Raw genomic sequence first — 20189 nt, 5'->3', positions numbered from 1 at the left:
GATGAACTCAGTAAAATTTAGTTAGCAGTTACTCTTTGGGAAACAGATACAATAGTGTCACACATACAGCCCCAGGACCAAGGCAGCAGTCTTATCCCAGCTCATTGTCAGAAGGGCGATACATCAGCATGACGGTAAAACTGATTCCTCTGATTACCGACGACTCTGCACCAATAGAAACATAACTAACAACATCAGTGATTTATCAAGAGCAAGGAGCATGAAATTGAGTCTTAACTTCTAATAAGTCTGATTTAATTTGGAAGTGTACCACAAATAGTTTGCTTTTAGATGTTTGTTGAAAGTGAGGCAGACAAGAGAATTCTCAGAAGCTGAGGTGTAAGCATTGAGATAGAGGAAAAAATGTTGTTAGGCATTAGTCAGCAATGAACCTAAGGGATCTATCAGGGGCTAGTTTCAGACAATGTCATTTGATGCAGTTATGAATTTCAACCGATTTATCCCAGTGTTTCCTCTCATGTTATTTTCTATAATCCATTTTTCTCTTTGTTTCCTCAAAATGTATCATCTTTGTTTTCCTTTCTATTTCGGATGCAAGGCATGATCTAGTATAGTTTGATGGGGAACCTGAACCTAGAGGCTTGGAGGTTCCAATTTGTAATTGATTGTGGCGAATGTGCAACCTGAAATTGTCCACATCATTTTTCACACTCCCTTTCCTCCATTAAACTCTTTTTTAACCTGCTCTATATCCCCTTTGCTTCTTTCTTATCACCCAGCTTCTACCATCTTTCCCCTTTGAACTACTAATTCAAATTGGTGCATTCCTGCTCTCAATATCCTTCCATCTTCTCCATTCATTTTGCTTGTTCTTCTCAAAGATGGGTGGCATGAAATTCAGATCTCTCACACTCACCATCAACAGTTTCGCCTCTCATCCTGTTCCCTTATTTTTCCCAGGTTTTTTTTCAATTTTTAATTTAGTTGTGTTGCTTTAATAAAACACATATTCAGTGTGTGATTAACATGAAGGTAGCATGCACAAAATGCTGGAGGAACTCAGCAGGCCAGGCAGTGTTTATGGAAATAAATAAACAGTTGGCGTTTCGGGCTGAGACCCCTCATCAGGACTGGAAAGGAAGGGAAGAAGTCAGAGTAAGAAGGTGGGGGGGAGGGAAGGAAGAAGTACAAGGTGGCGGGTGATAGGTGAAACTGGGAGTGGCAGGGGTGAAGTAAAGAGCTGGGAAGTTGATTGGTAAAGGAGATAAAGGGCTGGAGGAGGGGGAATCTGATAGGAGAGGACAGAAGGCCATGGAAGAAAGGGAAGTGGGGGGATCAGCAGAGGGAGGTGATAGGCAGGTAACAAGATAAGGTGAGAAGGGAAAAGAGGATGGGGAATGGTGGGGGGGGGGGGTGTATTACTGGAAGTTCCAGAAATCAATATTCATGGCATCAGGTTGGAGGCTACTCAGACAGAATATAAGGTGTTGCTCTTCCACCCTGAGTGTGGTCTCATCGTGACAGTAGAGGAGGCCATGGATGGATATGTCAGACATGAAGGTACTTGGTTGTACTATTCTTTCTCCTCAGACAGGATGAAGAGGTCAATACTCCCCAATGCCATTAGGCTTTACAATTCAACCGCCAGGACTTAAGAACTTTTTAAAAGCTATTATTAATGCTTTTTGAGATAGTGATTTAGATGCATATCATATTTTTTTATTGAGTTAAGTATTGTATGTAATTAGTTTTGCTACAACAAGTGTATGGGACATTGGAAAAAAAGTTGAATTTCCCCATGGGGATGAATAAAGTATCTATCTATCTATCTATCTATCATTGCTGTGTGCTTTCTTTTCAGGGATATTAGCAGTCACATTTTACATTTTATAGATTATAAATTAAAGATCACTAATTGCAGAGGGTTTTTGTTTCAATATCTGGCAAAACTGAAATTACAAAGATTTTTTTCCTCATGCATTTTCTGAAGTTTGTAGAATGTCACGCCGGCTGTTGTGAAATGTGTAATATTTGGAAATCTTAATTGAGTTTCCTAATGTTTAAATTATGAGGCTAAAATTGACAATCTCCTTTTCCAGAAAATGCCTCAAGTGCTTGTGAGATAACACAATCTTATGTGATGCCTTGACATAGAAACCATAACGTTCTATCGAATCATTTACTGGGCACATTGTAGGGAACAATATCTTTGGCATTTTCATTTCAGGAGCCTGTACTCTCTCCACCTCTCCTCCCCTTCCCCCCAGCACTTTAATCCTAAACTAAAGATTGCACACACTCACACAACTGCCCCTAACCCTCCATGGGAAATTAACTCCAATGTTGTTTTAATATAACATTTTTATCATTACAGTAAGGTGCAACCTTCCAGGGACTGCCTCAGGGTCCTCAAAAATTAAAGAATAATTTCCCACTGTATGCCGATATCCGAGAGATATGTCATAAACTCAATTAAAACAAAAATATGAACATCTTTGCTTATCAAAATATCTAAAATGGGGATTAATGATTGTTGAATGACAGGAAAGAATCATATAAATTTAGAATTAAATTTTTATTGGCTAATCTGTGTAAGACTAATCTGTTGAAGATGGACCTGAATAGCAGGAGTGGGGAGTGTGTGAATAACAGGACATTTATCAGGAGCAGGGCCCTTAGTATTATTAAGGATCCCACCGATCCATCCAGCATCCTCTTTGACTTTCTACCATCAGGTAGGAGACTCTGATGCATAAAGACGAGAACGGTTAGGATGGGGAACAGTTTCTTCCCTCAGGCCATTAGGTTTCTGAACTCCCTGCTACATCGCATTTGAAGTGTCACTGGGTAATTTGTTCTGTACCCTACAATATTTAATTTATGCACTTTAGTTTGTTTATTTATGCATAATTTTTTTGTAGATTTTATCCTAAATTATTGTGTGTTATATGTATGTTATGTGTACTACTGTGCTTTACACTCTGCTCCAGAGAAACATTGTGTAACATGCTGTAGGGTTTCACTGCTGTGTAACATGCTGTAAGATTTCATTGATATGTAATGGTTTCTCTGTAGCACCAATGTTTGGGTTATGACTAGAGATAATGAGGTTTGGAATGCTGTTGTTCTTTCTTGTGAGTCTGGAAGAGAGATTTTTCCGGACTTTGGAGAAAGAAGGAAGTGAGATGGAGTGACAGAGTGCGAGGGTCCGAAGGGCAGCCACAATTGGAGGAGGTCGATGGTGGATGATCGACTTATCAGTGAGCTCGAACATTGCGCAACAGACTGATTAATAAGATTGGGACCTTTTTTTCTTTTTTTTGTTTCTTTACAAACCATATAGTCAAAGCAAGAATTATAAAGCTTAATTGTTTAATTGCATATTGTGTACTGTTTGTTATTTCAGGGTACTGATTTGTAACAGAGACACATCGTGCAGCATCCATCCAAACAAGATTTCTTAAGTTTGGCCGGGCCGGGGGCTATTACCCCCTCTATTAAGCTGCTAGCCAAAGCGAGAGTTACAATTGTCTCCTTTGACGGTGTACGTACAGGTATGTAGTTAAATGACAATAAACCTGACTTGACTTGACTTGATCATGTGATGAAACCTCCAGAAGTACATGCAATCAGAATTTATAACCTTACGTTACAAGTGTATGATATCATGCTTCGAGAACATGCAGATATCAAATAGCCTTCTGTGTTTTAACTAAATAATTCAGGAAATGATGGTATAGACTTCTTTCCCTGAAGCTTTTCACATTTTAAATCATTGAACATAATATGATTTTTAAAAATTACTTCTGAAAGCATAATTCTATTTATCTTAAATTATGCTATGACGCTGAGATTGTATGCTCTATAGCGCCAAAGGTAAGTTGCTTGTTAACATTCCCTCCCTAGACCTACAAAGAGAATAGGAAATGGAAGGGAAGGTTTTTTTTGTATTAAATTGCGCAATATAAAACTCCTGCAAATTTCTGCTGTAACTTGCTGCCAAGTAGAAATGAATCTCACGGCAGGCAGGCTTGCTGCCAAACATGAATTGGCTGCACTTGATCTCTGTATCTTTGGTTGCAACTTCCTGTCACCATGCCTGTGATTGAGCCTTTTGGAAACACTGCGCAGTTTTAATATTTCCTGCCTTCGCTACTGATTCTGTTGGCGATCAACAAGTGTGAATTGAGGTGTAAAAAGATAAATGTCAGTGAGGGCATAAGTAATGACAGAAAGCAAGCAAAGACTGTGACGGTCGTCAGTGGAATCGCTCTACATGAAACAGTGACGGCAAAATTGCTTGTAATTTCAGAGACGTATTCCAGTTTGTTCTGGATGATTCTACTGAAATTTACAGCAAACATTGAACTCATCAGAAGACATGAGGTACTGATGTCCTTGTTTGTCAAAAGAGCAAACATTCAGTGGGATACAGGGAGATTAGAGTTTTCCATCTCCCTGTTTCACAACTGCACAGATTACCCAAATGTTGAAAACACTAGACACTATCACAATTGGAACAGATATATTCAAGAGGTAACTGTACACAAACAAACAGGAGAATATCTCAAAGTAAATTTATTATCAAAATATGTATATGTCAGCATCTATTACCCTGAGATTTATTTTCTTGCAGGCATTCACAGTAGAACAAAGAAATACAATAGAATCAATGAAAAACTACATACATAGACAAGCAACCAATGTGCAACATGAAGACAAACTGCGCAAACACTAAAAGCAGATAACAATAATAATAATAAATAAATAATACTGAGAACATGAGATATAGATACCTGGAAAGTGAGTCCATAGGTTGTGTTCAGTAAAGTGAAGTTGTCCATGCGAATTCAGGAGTCTGATGATTATTTTGTAATAAGAGAAGAGAGCATGACCTTGATGATGGATACTGCTTACTTGTGGTAGCACTCCTTGTAGATGTGCTCAGTGGTGGGGAGGGCTTTTCTAGTGATGGGCTGGGCTGTGTCCATCACTTTGTGTAGGCTTTTTCCATTCTTGGGCATTGGTGTTTCCATACCAGGCTGTGATGCAACCAGTCAGGACACTCATGGAATGGAATGAAAGGATACATTGAAGGGATGACATAGAGCAGCACACAGCTAATTAGCAGCATAGGTCCATTGGATGATACACCCTGTCACTTTGCTCAAAGTTGTACAATTCCTTCATGGGAAGTACAGACGCTCAGGATGCCAAACCTCCAACAAGGTTCCTGAAACCTCCAAAAATTGACAGCTCATCTCAGGGCATACCAAGACCAAGGAGAAAATCAATAGGTATTAAACAGAATTGTGGGATGTGGCGAGACACCAGGATATGGAATGTTTTCTTTGGACCTTTTCATTTATTAGTCTAAGGTATCAGGCAGAGGGAAGAGTAAACCCTATTTAATCAAAAAACTGTGATTGATGCAAATTAAATATTGTCCTTTCCCTCTACAAATAAGACTCCTAGAAATGCTAATCAGAAGAAGATCACCCAGTCCCAATAAATCCGTGCCAGATCCTTGCAAGATCACTGCAGCTTATTCCATACCCCTGCTTTTCCTCCTTGGCACTCTTCTTTTAAATAATGATCCAATTCTCTTTTGAAATCCATACTCAGATCTGCCACACCCTTCTGAACACATTCAGAATACAGATTACTCATTATCCAAAGAAGCTAAGTTTTCTCATGTTACTTATTTATTTAGTGATACCAGGGAATAGGCCCTTTGGGCCCTTTGAGCCACACGGCCCCAGCAACCCCACAACCCCGATTAACCCTAATCCAATCACAGGACAGTTTACAATGACCAATTAACCTACCCGGTATGTCTTTGGACTGTGGGAGGAAACCGGAGCACCCGGGGAAAACCCACGCACTCCACAGGGGAAATGTACAGAGACTCCTTACAGAATGGTGCCGGAATTCAGCTCTGAACTCCGGAACGCCCCAAGCTGTAACTGCTATGTTACCGTGGTGCCCTTGCCTGTGGTTGTTTTGCCAGTCACCTGCAATTTCTGTCCTCTGGTTTATGACCTTTCATGTCAATGGGAAACGGTTTCTCTGCAGCCATCTGTGCCTAGACTTTTATTATTTTGAACACATCTATAACATTTCCATTCAATCTTCTCTCAGCCTCAACCTTTCCCTGTAACATCAATCCCTCATGCTTGTAAGTGTCGTAGTAAATCTTTTCTGCATTCTCTCCAGTTCCTTGACATCCTTCTTGAAGAGAGGAGACTAAAGTGGAGTTTTATAAAGGTTCTTCATAACTTTGCAAGACACACAAAATGCTTGAGGAGTCTCAACTGGAAATGTCAACTATTTACCCTTCTTCATAGATGCTACCTCCCTCCTGAGTTCCTCTAGTGTTTTGTGTGCGTGCTTTGAATTCCCAGCAAATGCAGATTTTCTCATGTTGTGATTTCTTCATAACTTTTCACTTTCATATTACCTGTCTCTATTGATGAAGATCGGGGTCTTGTTTGAGTCAGTCACAGAGAAGTGCAGCACTGAATCTGCACCAACCGTCAACTACCCACCATCACCCACCCATCCATGTTAATCCTTTAGTAATTTAATTTTTAACTTTCCACAGATTCTTATTAACTGCCCCCTGATTCTCCCTTTCACCTACCTGCTAGTGGAAATTTACAGTGGTCAGTTAACCTGTCAATCTGCATGGCTTTGAAATGCTTTTTTCAACCTACTGTGTCTTGCCACCATTGGAGATTTGTCCACAGCTGCACATTGTCCTGTATCTGCATCTCTCTGTAGTACTTAACACTTTATGTCATATTGCTTCTGTTCATTCTTCCTTCAACGAGGTGGTTAGCGTAATCGCTTTACAGCAGCAGTGATCACAGATCAAGGTTTGCTGTCTGCAAGAAGCTTGCATGTTCTCCCCACCACTGTGTGGCTTTCATCAGTTTCTTTCCACATTCTGAACTATACAGGTTAGGGTTAGTAAGTTGTGGATGTTTATTGGTGCTGGAAGCATGGAGACACTTGCAGGCTGCCCCCAGCACAATCTTCACTGATTTAATTTGACACAAGTGACACAGTTCACTATAATTTTTGACGTTTTGAATGGATGTGACAAGTAAAGCTAACCTTTATCTAATTTTTGGTGTTTTATTGTTAAGTTTGATCTGTGTTGTCTGCTTATTTGACCAGCCTAGCTATGTCTCCTTGGAGTTCAGATTTCTCACTGTTCACTACACTTACAAGTCTTGTATCCCGTGCACATTCTGAAATTATCCCCTTGAACATTGCTCTTATATTTGCATCAACAATGCAGTCTATCACTCCGAAAGGCCAGGGGTAGGAATTGAGCCTTGAGCATGAATCTGTGGCAGGGAAGTAGGGGAAGAGATGTATCAAGACAGGAGGTTCTTGATTTCCAGGAATGTGCCCAATTGCCATTGCCAACCCTTGCATGGATAGGTCAGAATGCAATCTGACCATCAGCGTTGCAGTCGCATACCAGGAACAACAATGTATTTTGAGGAATTCCTGAGGGCCTTGTATTAATATATCTTGTTGTAATGTTTAAATATTCAGACATCATTAACATATTGCATGTGGGAGGTTTAAAGTTGTCAGTGCAGAATATACAGTAAATTGAAGCTTAAGTAGCACAGCAAAAAACACAATCTGTACTGTGAAAATTAATTGGTATTTGAGTTATGATGATGTCATTTACAAAGTAAAAATGCTGCAAACCATTTTGAAATTCCAAACATTGCCTGTGATCAGTACCTAAAACAAACATTTCGACACTTCCATAAAATTGCATTACATTCTGTGCAGGCAGAGAATGCCTTCATTATTTGCACGTTAGGGCTTCTACTAATCAGACCCTCATTAAGGAAAATTTACATATTGAGAATCTCTGACTGGCTCACATATCGAACAATCAATGGGAAATGTCAGAGCAGTTCGTGCTCAGTGGGAGAAAAATTAACATTCTGCTCGAGCTGTTATTTTACAGAAGCAGACAATTTGTCCTCCCCACCCCTCCAACTATAACCACTGCCTCCACCTCACAGTCAGTACTTTTGTTTGTTCTTCAAACAGCAGCATCTAAATCCAAATGGCTTCCTCTTCCCATGCTACCTTATTCACCCTTTCCTTCAGCATTTCTAACCTCTCCTTAAATGTTGATGCAATCTGCTTCAATCACTATTATTGTGCACATCCTCCTGTTCTCCATTTTCTTACATTTTCATCTTGCTCCTCCAGTCTGTTATTCTAGACCTCTTGATTACAGGAAGCTGTCAATCCTGTTCTCTCGCTTCATAATTTCTAAAGCCTTATCAAATCACCCTGCAATTTTATTGAAACAATTTCCCTGTCAGCCTTTTATGTCTATTTTTAAAACAGCCAATATCTGCACTCCATTTGTAGCTATGGCTCTCATCAGTGCCTTGGTAACTTTCTTATAGTACAGTGTTGAAAATATCTTGTTGCTACCTTTACTATCCTATAGTGTCTTGAATAACTCTTCCTTTGTGATGACCTTACGTTAAGGAAGATGTTGTATAAATGCATTAGAACATAGAACTGTACAGCACATTACAGACCTTTCAGCCCACAATGTTGTGCTGACCCTTTAACTTACTCCAACATCAATCTAGTCCTTCTCTCACAGAGACCTGCAGTTTTCTATCATCCATGTGCCTCTCTAAGAGTCTCTTAAATGTTCCTAATGTATGTGCCTCTACCACCACCTCTGTTCCACGCACCTACCACGCTCTATGTAAAGACCTGCCTCTGCCATTCCCGCTAGATCTTACTCCCAATACCTTAAAGTCATGCCCCCTTGTGTTAGCCATTTACACCTTTGGAAAAAGATTCTGACTGTCCAATCGATCTATGCCTTTTATCATCTTGTACACCTCCATTAAGTCACCTCTCATCCTCCTCCTCTCCAAGGAAAAGAGCCCTAGCTCGTGCAATCTATCCTTATAAGACATGCTCTCTAATCCGGATTGCATCGTGTAAATCTTCTCTGCACACTCTTTAAAGCTACCTCATCTTTCCTATAATGAGGCAACCAGAAAGCAACACAATATTCCAAGTGTGGTCTAACCAGGGTTTTATAGGGCTGCAATATTAGCTCTCTAACACAATCTCATAACTAATGAAGGCCAGCACACCATACGCCTGATGAACGATTTCAGCCAGAAACATCGACTGTTTACTCTTTTCCATTGATGCTGCCTGAGCTGCTGAGTTCCTCCAGCATTTTGTGTGTATTACTTGGATTTCCAGCATCTACAGATTTTCTTGTCTATACACCTTCTTAAGTACCCTATCAACTTGTGCTGCAACTTTAAGGATGTGAACCCCAAGATCTCTTCGTTCCTTCACACTGTTATGAATCCTGCCCTTAACCCCATATTCTGCCTTCAAGTTAACCCTTCCAAAATGAATCAACACTAAACTCTGAAGTTATTCTCTTATCCCACTTTTTGTTTTCCTTTGTTTTTTGTTCTCTTCTGACTTTCATTTGTCTTCCTTCCATTTCTCTTTCCTCAATTCCCTCTCTTTTTATTTATTTCTTCCACAGGCCTCAATTACTCATGTTCAGTCCCGCTATCCTGGAATAAGACCTAGACGGGGCAGTACTATGCTACCTCTCGTCCCAGGACTTACATCTATTATGTCACACAGTCACAGATACAGCAGATGTGGAATGGGATTTGATACTTTCCAATCACACAAAGACAATCAGCACTGTCACAGAGGGGGGTCAATATTTACAGCTCTCCTTAGTGCTAATGCTGAACTTCACGCTTCAGATTTGTCCTGTTACTGAATATTATCACGAGTTGGCACATGCCAGTTCCAGCAGATTTATATTCTCTGTGCAAGAAACTCGCAGCAGCAGTATTACATGGAATTTTGGGCATTGCAGAAGTGAGTTTAACCTAACTCACCAGCTGAGGATTCCACAGCTTTGGATTTAATGACAGCTTTATATTGATATTTTTATTGATTGATTGATTTTTATTGTATTTACACAGTTTGTTTTCTTTTGCATATTGGTTGTTTGTCATTGATTCTATTGTATTTCTGTCACAGCGGGCGCTGGCAAGGACTCGACCCAGGTGTGGAGGGATGGCAGACTCTGTCACGGTGAGCGCTGGCAATGACTGAACCCAGGAACGGAGGAATGGCTCCTCCCACTCCATGAAGAGAAGGAACCAAGAGGTTAGACATAGGAATATCAACAGAGCATCGGAGGCACAACCAAGCGACACCGCAAGACAAATCATTCTCCACAAACACACAAGAACTCTGCCCTAGTGCTAAATGAGAGTCACCTTTAAATAATCATAGAATGCAGAAAACCTGTGCCAGTCTCAATTAACTTGAGAAGATTCGACAGAAAGTACCAGGGCTTAGCGGCTCTAATAATTGGTCAGTACAGGAGCTCAAAAAACCTAGAAGCCCAACCGCAGGGCTCGTGAGAATTTCTTTGTTCTATCGAGAATGCCTGCAAGAAAATGAATCTCAGGGTAGTATATGGTGACATATACGTACTTTGATAATATATTTACTTTGAACTTTGATATCCTATATTGATTTCAAAGGATTAAAATCAGGTAGTGTTCCTGAGAAACGAATTCAATTAAAATTATTATAAATGTATTAAAAGCCTGTTATCCCTAATTTATGCCACTGCACAAACAGTTGTACCTACAGTTGTTCAAAGTGTAGGTACACCATCATCTCAGGCAACCAGATTTGGACACTAAATGCTAGCCTCCTCCATATCTCATGGAAATATAAAAGCTTTGTGAAATAGTTTAGACTTAATTTCCTTCAGATGGTAGCTCTAAAAGTATTGTGCAAAATTGCCCTCCCCACCTTCCTTTTGAGTCCTGATGAAGGGTCTTGGCCCAACTGTTTTTCATTTCCATAGATGCTGCCTGATATGCTGAGTTCCCCCAGCACTTTGTGTGTGTTGCTCTGGTTTCCAGTATCTGCAGAATCTCTTGTGCCCAATCAATATGTCAGTGTATAGAGTGTAAATGTCCTTTCATCTGTTTGGACTTCCCCTAATGCAGTTACCTCAAAATGCAATCACAGATCCCTTTCTTCCATCTCTCCCCTAAACGTGAGCTCAAGATCATTAGCTGGGTTATCTATTATTCATTTATGTTGCTTATATTTATTACTTATTTATTATTCTTGTTTCTTCTTTTTGTATTTGCACAATTTGTTGCCTTCTGCATACTGGTTGAATGCCCAGTTGCGTGATCCTTAATTGACTCTGTTATAGTTATTATTCTATAGTTTTGTTGAGCATGCCCCACAAGAAAATGAATCTTAGGGTTGTATATGTTGACATAAATGTACTTTGATAACAAATTTACTTTGAACTTTGAAAAGTTTTGAAGGCTGGATAAATGAGAGGGAAATTCTAGCCAACACCTTTATTATCTTTCGACTAACAAGCAGTTCAATCCCCATGCTCACTCATTTATCCAGGCTCTCTGTCATCAAGCTGGTAAACATGTTTTCTTGAACAATGCCAACTGCAATATTTAATTGCATTTCAAATATTTTGGAATATTTTGAGATGTGTGAAGGTGATCCAGTTATAAAACTTTTTTTCTAGAAATGGACTTAAGGGTGGCACAGTAACGTAGTGGATAGAGCAAAGCTATTACTGCACCAGCTGTAAGGTTGCGGTTCAATTCCCACCACTGCCTGTGAGGAGTTTGTACATTCTCCCCGTAACCATATGTGTTTCCTCAGGGTGTTTTGGTTTCCTCCCATATTCCAAGGATGTACATTTTGGGTTAGTGAGTTGTGTGCATGTTATGTTGACATGCAAGCTGCCCAGCACAATCCTTGCTAATTTGATTTGATGTAAACACCACAATTCATTGTATGTTTTAATATACACATGACAAATAAAGCTAATCTTTATCTTTATATCTAAATGTCCTGGTGCTATTCAATAAAATCTTGATTGACCTTCTTCAGTTCTATCCCACCATATTCCTATTACCTTAAACAGTCAGACCAATAACCTGTAGACTCTGTTTCTCAACTCAGACCATATTTCATGTCAATGTATACTCTGAAAGGAATTTGCCTGTCTGCACAGTACAGGTATCAGTTAGCCAATCAGCAGTTGTTCACATTGTCTGAATGAGGAGGAGGCCGCAAGCTAGGTTTGTCCTAGTTATCCTGCCACCAAGGGCTAGTGCAAGGAGTTCCATAGTCTAATGTTATCAGGTACTAATCTTAAAAATTGAGGACCTGAGGGCAAGAATCCTGTATCGGAGGGAAATGAGGAATTGTTGTCTTCCATGTCTGAGTGAAATTTGGCTTCCTTCCACTGCACCAGATACAGCGATCAAACCAGAGGGCTTCTTGATTTACCGAATGGACCAAGCTGCTGGTTTGTAAAAGGAGGACATTGAACACCTAACAGTCAAATGCCATCCATTCTATTTACCTCAGGAGTTCTACTCCATAAATCTGACTGCAGTTTGCATACCACCAGCAGCAGACTATAATCAAGCGCTTAAGATACTGCAGGATGACAGCTCCAAACAAGAAACAGTCTATTCTGATGTATTTCAAATTATAGTAGGCGACTTCAAACAGGCTTGTTTGAGGAAATCCCTGCCCACTGACCATCAGCTATAACCTGTAGCACCAGAGATCCCAACATTATACTAAGACCGCTGCTATACTAAGATAAGGGATGCCTACCGTTCCATGCCCAGTTGTATTTTGGTAAATCGGATCATTTGGTTGTCCTTCTCCTACCCATATACGGGCAAAGGCTAAAGAGCAAAGCTTCAGAGATTAGGACAACAAAGAAGTGGTCGCAGGAGGCAGAGCGGCTGCTGGATTGCTTCAGGTCTGTGTGTCAGGGCCGAGCTCAAGGACTCATCTGTGGATCTGAATGAATTCACAATGGTTGCCATGGACTTTATAAAAACCGTTGTAGATTAGTGTGTCCCCACAAAATCACTCAGTCTTCTCCAACCGGAAGCCTTGGATGAACCATGAGATCCTCTATCTGCTGAGGGCCAGATCAGAGGCATTCAAGTCTGGTGACCAAGGAAGTTACAAATGGTTCTGGTACGATCTTCGGAAAGTGATCTCATGGGTGAAGTGGCAACTCTGAACTAAACTTGAATTAACAAAGGATGTTCAACAGTTGTGGCAGGGTTTGAATGCTATCACCTCTTATAAAGTTAAATCAAGTGACATAGGTGACAGCAGGGCTTCGCTTCCAGTTGAGCTCAATGCTTTTTACGCTCATTTTGACCATCAAAATGTGGAGAAACCATCACAAACTCCCACAGCTCCAGATGATCCTGTGATTTCAGTCTCTGAGGCCGATGTGCAAGCAGCCTTCAGTAGGGTGAACCCAAGAAAGGCATCCAACACAGACAGGGTGCCTGGCCAAGTACTAAAGACCTGTGCTGATCAACTGGCTGGAGTGTTCACTGAAATCTTTAACCTCAAGCTTCAAAAGGTACCCACCTGCTCAAGCAGGCTTCAGTTATACCGGTGCCAAAGAAGAGCCTCAGTGACAATCACCCAGAAGTGCTAACATCCACAGTGATAAAGTTTTTTGAGAGTTTGGTGATGAAGCATATCAACGCCTGTCTAAGAAGCAACTTAGATCCACTCCAAATTGCCTATCAGAACAGAAGGTCCACGGCAGATGCCATCTCATTGGCTCTTCACTCAACTCTGGAACATCTGGACAGCAAAGATGCATACTTCAGGATATTCTTCATTGACTACAGCTCAGCATTCAATACTATCATCTCCTCAAAAACTAATAAATAAGCCTCAAGACCTTGGCCTTGATACCTCCTTTTGCAATTGGATCCTTGGTTTCTTCACTTGCAGACTCCAGTCAATTTGGATTGGCAACAGCATCTCCTCCACGATCTCTCTCCATCAACACAGATGGACCACAAGGATGTGTGCTTAGTCTCCTGCTCTACTTGCTTTGTGCTTATGACTGTGTGGCTAAGCACAGCTCCAAAGCCATATTTAAGTCTGCTGATGAAACTACTGTTGTAGGCTGGATCAAATTCAGCATACAGGAGGGGGGTTGACAATCTGGCTGGGTGGTGCCATAATATCAACCTCTCACTCAATGTCAGCAAAACCAAGGAGCTGATTACTGACTTCTGCAGAAGGAAACCGGAGGTTAATGAGCAAGTCTTCATTGGAGGATCAGAGGTGGAGAGGGTCAGCAACTTTAAATTCCTCAGTGTTATTATTTCAGGGGACTTGTCCTGAGCCCAGTAAGTAAGTGCAATTATGAAAGGATGCACAACTCTACTTCCTTAGGAATTGGTGGAGATTCGGCATGACATCTAAAACTTTGACAGACTTCTGTAGATGTGTAGTGGAGAGTATATTGACTGGCTGCATCACAGCCTGGTATGGAAGCACCAATGTCCTTGAATGGAAAATACGACAAAAAGTAGTGGATATGGCCCAGCCCATCACAGGTAAAGCCCTCCCAACTGTTGAGTGCATTTACATGAAATGTTGTCACAGGAAAGCAGCATCCATCACAGGGGACCCCCACCACCCAGGTTATGCTCTCTTCTTGCTGCTGCCATCAGGAAGAAGGTTCAGGAGCCTCAGGACTCGCACCACCAGGTTCAGGAACAGTTATTACCCCTCAACCATCAGGCTCTTGAACTAAAGGGGTAACTTCACTTGCCCTATCATTAAAATATTCCCACAACCAATGATCCCACTTTCAAGGACTCTTCATCTCATGTTCTTAATGTTTATTGTTTATTTTATTTATTGTTATTTTTCTTTCTTTTTGTATTTGCGCAGTTTGTTGTCTACTGCATTCTGGTTGAATGCCCAAGTTGGGTGGTTTTTCATTGTCTCTGTTGTGATTATTATTCCATAGATTTATTGAGTATGCCCACAAGAAAATGAATCTGGTTGTATATGGTGACATATACGTACTTTGATAATAAATTTACTTTGAACTTTGAGCACTTCTGCAGCAGTTAATCAGCCAGATAAACTCAATGAGGAGAGGAGCTCCTGACTTAATGGTTTTGTGTTTGATGCCAATCACAGAACAATATCCCAGTAATCAGCAATTGTTTCATTTTGGTGAGTTAAGATGGAGACTAAAATGAAATGTTTGCAGGCAGCAAGCGCGATGAATTCTAATCTGATTTGTGAATATCAGTCTTTGAAATCTGTCATCTCAATGAGTGATATGGTTTTCCACTTTAAATCTGCCCAAATGGTTACTAAGCAACATGTGTTGGCATGTAGCTTTGGCCTTTGTCTTGGAGCCTCACAAAACGATTATTTGTGAATATTTTCTTTGTTTATTTCCTTCAGTGTTTGATTCTTTCTGAAGGTTTTCAACCAGAAGTTTCTCTTCCCAAAGGAAGTTTCTCAAATAAAAGCAAACTAAGTCAATAATGAGGATGTATACTTCACCACAGTCAATGATTTAACATTTATAATTTAAAGACTAATGAAAATGCAATGAATGTTTTCATATCTATAACTCACCTGTGCACAATGTACCCCACACTTGCTAACCTAGAAATCTCAAAAACTGATCATCGTCCATTAACCTTCATCGTCGAAGGAAATCATAAAATCAATTCACTTTCTATCTTGAGTTCCTTGGTGATGAACGCTTGGTGGAACAAGCATCCATTAATTGAAAAAATAATGCCAATTCATATGCTGGAAATCTTGGGATTGTTCAGGCTTTTATATTCAAAGTTGCTGATGCAACCATTCGCGCATTTGGATGTTCCTTCACAATGTGTTGATAACAGGCCATGTTATCTTCACTTGATCTGACCATTGGGACTGTCTGCTTATGATCAGGATACCATCTTAAACTTCAGCAAACTTGAACCTTTATGTATATTTTCTAAGAGGAAAATAATTAAAGCCAATAATGAGGCAAAGGGTTCGGAGTATTTAATGTACACTCAATGGCCATTCTGTTCGGTAACTATACCTAATAAAGTGTCCACTAAGTGTATGTTCATGGTCTTCTGCTGCCGTAGCCCGTCCACTTCAAGGTTTGACATGTTGTGCATTCAAAGGTGCCCTTCTGCACACCACTGCTGTAACCATAGTTATTTGAGTTACTGTCACCTTCCTGTCAGCATGAACCAGACTGACTATTCTCCTCTGACTTCTCTCATTAGCAAGGTGTTTTACCCACAGAATTGCTGCTCACTGAATGTTTTTATTTTTTGCACCATTCCCTGTAAGCTCTGGAGAATGATGTGCATGAAAGTTCCAGGAAATCAACAGTTTCTGAAATACACAAACCGACATAGTTTGGCACCAACAGTTATTTCACTGTTAAAGTCACTTAGCTCACATTTCTTCCCCGTTCTGATGTTTGGTCTGAACAACAACTGAACCTCTTGACCATGTTTACATTCTTTTATCCATTGCGTTTCTGCCACATGATTGGCTGATTAGATATTTGCATTAATGACCAGTGGTACCCAAGAAGATGCCGCTGAATGTATTTCTTGAACCTCCAGGACTAATGGTGTTTACACCATTATTAAAGCAAATGTGACGGATCAGTCCAAAACAAGAATGCTATTTTCTTGCGAGAGAATAGGGGTCCCCAACCTTTTCTTGACATGGACTAAAGAGTACCATTACCATTAACCAAGGAGTACCATTAGCCAACGAGTCCATGGAGCCCAGATTGAGAACCCCTGCACGAGAAGGTGTTTAAGCCTCAGTTTTAATAACTTACCCATTTCTGATCTTCTCCCATTAAAACTCTTGAATAGTGGAGGGAAGAGACATGCGATTAGAAAACATCAGTGACCAAGATGTGTAAAAAGATTTTGGAGAAATATAGGTACAAGGGTGACTGAGACCCTCCAAAGCAAGAGAGGCTCAACTTTCTTTATGCGACTTGTTTATTTTATCTGTATTGCTGATGTGGTATTGGGAAGATGCACTTCCAAGCAATGCGTAGACAAACTAGGTTAGATGTACGAAGGTTATTTCATTCAGCAAAATATAGATTTTAACAACCGTATGTTGGCCTATGCAGCGAATGCTTAGCAGCTAAACTACTTCAACAGTGAGCCTTAAATCATAAACACGAAATACTCTGTAGATGTTGGAAACCCAAAGCCACACAAACAAAATGCTGGAAGAACTCAGAAGGTCAGGCAGCATCTGTGGAGGGAAATAAACAGCCGACGTTTTTGGCTGATACTTTTCTTCAGCACTGGTATTGAAGGGGGAAAGACAGCAGACTAAAAGATAGGGGAGAGGGGAAGGAGTACAAGGAGGGGATGGCGAGACCTCCTACTGTTTATCAGGACTGAAATTGTCTCCTGCTCTGGTTTAGCAGTGCTGCAGTTGTCTCCTGTACTGGTCTATCAGGGCTGGAGTTATCACCTTGAATGGTTAATCAAGGCTGAAGATGTCTCATATACTGGTTTATCTCCTCCACTGGTTATCAGGGCAGGAATTTTCCCCTCTGCTAATTTAACAAGGCTGAATTTGTCTTCTGTACTGGTTTATCAGGGCTGGAGATGTCTCCAGTACTGGCTTATAGGGTTGGAGATGTCTCCTGTACTGGCTTATCAGGGCTGGAGTTCTCTACTATCCTGGTTTACATTACTTTAAGGCATCAAGGTGTAATTACATTGTTTTTCTCCAAAACTAATCAGAAATTTGTTGCTTTTACCCTGGCATGAGTTCATATTGGTGTGATTATACCAAGAACCACCTGAATTGGCTGGTCAGAAGGCCCTTTATATCTGGCATTTTTGATATGTTCCACTTTTCCTGTATTGATAAATGTACGTATGTTGCCTCCCAGGTGCCAGGGTCAGAAATGTCTCAGATCAGGTCCACAGCATTCTAAAAGGGAGGGTGAACAGCCAGAAGTCGTGGTACATTTTGGTATCAATGATGTAGATAGGAAAAGGGAGAGAGAATTTAGGGAGCTAGGTAAAAAGCTGAAAAGCAAGACCTCCAGGTAGTAATCTCTAGATTGCTGCCTGTGCTACACCCCAGTGAGGGTAAGAATAGGTGAACGCATGGCTGAGGAACAGGTGTAGGGGGCAGGGTTTCAGATTTCTGGATCATTGCGATCTCTTCTGGGGAAGGTATGACCTGTACAAAAAGAATAGGTTACAGCTGATCCCAAGGGGAACCAATATCCTGTGGGCAGGTTTGCTAGAGCTCTTGGGAAGGGTTCAAACTAATTTGGCAGGGTGAAGGGAACCAGAGTGACAGGGCTGAGGATGGGGCAGTTGCTACACAACTAGATGCAGCAGGTAGTGAGACAGTGAGGATGGACAAGCAAATGATAGGACAAAATTGCAGTCAGTGGGATGAGTTAAAGTGAAAAGGCTGATGAATACAGGATTGAAGGTGTTATATTTGAATGAACACAGTATATGGAATAAGGTAGATAATCTTGTACCATAGTTACAGATCGGCAGGTATGATGTTGTGGACATCACTGGGACCCTGCAGAAAGAAGATCATAGTTGGGAGCTTAACATCCAAGGGTACACCTTGTATCAAAAGGATAGGCAGGTAGGCAGAGGGGGTGGAGTGGCTCTACTGGTAAAAAAAAATGAAATCTAATCCTTAGAAAGAGGCGACATAGGATTGGAAGATGTAGAATCCTAGTGGGTAGAGTTAAGAAACTGTAAAGGTAAAAAAGACCCTGTTGGGGGTTGTATACAGGCCTCCAAACAGTAACCTGGATGTGGGTCACGAATTACAACGGGAAGTAGAAAATGCATGTCAAAAGAGCAATGTTGCAATAGTCACTGGGGATTTCAATATACGAGTAGATTGGGAAAATCGGGTTGGTTCTGGATCTCAAGAGAGAATGCCTATGAAATGGCTTTTTAGAGCAGCTCGTGGTTGACCCCACAAGGGGAACACTGGAAAATTGCACATGTCACTCCACTCTTTAAGAAGGGATGGAGGCTGAAGAAAGGAAACTATAGGGCAGTTAACCTGATTTCAGTAGTTGGAAAGATGTTGGAGTCTATTATTAAGGATGAGGTCTCAGGGTACTTGGAGGCACATGACAAAATAGGCCAGAGTCAGCATGACTCCCTTCAGAGGAAATCTTCCTTGGCAAATCTGTTGGAATTCTTTGAGGAAGTAACAAACAGGATAGACATAGGAAAGTCAATGGATGTTGCTTAATTGTATTTTCAGAAGGCCTTTGACAAGTTGCTGCACATGAGGCTGCTTAACAAGATAAGAGCCCACAGTATCACAGGAAAGAGGTTAGCATGGATAGAAGATTGGCTGACTAGCAGGAGGCAAAGAGTAGCAATAAAGAGGGGCTTTGCTGGTGACTAGTGCTGTGCTGCAGGTGTCAGTCTTTGGACTGCTTCTTTTCATGTCATACAGTATGCCAATGATTCGAATGAAGGAATTGATAGCTTGGTGGCCAAGTTCACAAACAATACAAAGACAGATGGAGGGGCAGGAAGTATTGAGGAAGCAGGGAGTCTGCAGAAGGACTTGGACAGATTGAGAGAAGGGGCAAAGAGGTGGCAGATGGAATACAGTATCAGGAAGTGTATGGTCATGCACTTTGGTAGAAGGAATAAAGATGTGGATAATTTTCTAAATAAGGAGAAAATCCAGAAATCAGAGGTGCGAAGGGAATTAGGAGTCCTCATGCAGGATTCCCTATAGGTTAACTTACAGGTTGAGTCAGTGATAAGGAATGCAAATGCAATGTTAGCATTCATTTCAAGAGAACTAGAATATAAAAACAAGGATGTAATGCTGAGGCATTATTAGGCATTGGTCAGATAGCACTTAAGGTATTGTGAGCAGTTTTGGGTCTCTTATTTAAGAAAAGATGTGCTGGTATTGGAGATGATCCAGAGGAGGTTCGCGTGAATGACCCCAGGAATGAAAAGGTTAACATATGAGGAACGTGTGATGGCTTTAGGTCTGCATCTGCTGGAGTTTAGAAGAATGAGGGGGGATTTCATTGCAACCTATTGTATATTGAAATGCTTCGATTGGTTGGACGTGGAGAGGATGTTTCCTATAGTGGGGGAGTCTAGGACCAGAAGGCACAGTCTCAGAATAGAGGGAGATCCATTTAGAACAAAGATGAGGAAAAGTTTCTTTAGCCAGGGTATGGTAAAACTGTGGAATTCATTGCCACAGACGGCTGTGAA

General features: G+C 40.8%; 1 long non-coding RNA gene across 1 annotated transcript in view; it reads left to right on the top strand.

Moving 5' to 3' along the window:
- Window positions 1–3378: 3378 nt before the first annotated feature.
- LOC140716701 (uncharacterized) overlaps window positions 3379–20189 on the top strand; it is a 31935-nt gene continuing 15124 nt past the window's right edge. Inside the window, exons 1-2 of the long non-coding RNA XR_012096357.1 lie at window positions 3379–3515; window positions 10057–10185. This is a non-coding gene — a long non-coding RNA (uncharacterized lncRNA). The remainder of the gene's footprint in view (window positions 3516–10056; window positions 10186–20189) is intronic.

The sequence above is a fragment of the Hemitrygon akajei genome, chromosome 26 (assembly GCF_048418815.1).
Source record: "Hemitrygon akajei chromosome 26, sHemAka1.3, whole genome shotgun sequence".
Lineage (NCBI taxonomy): Eukaryota > Metazoa > Chordata > Chondrichthyes > Myliobatiformes > Dasyatidae > Hemitrygon > Hemitrygon akajei.
The sequence above is the reverse complement of the archived record's forward strand: the minus strand, read 5'-3'. Positions and strand labels throughout refer to the sequence as shown.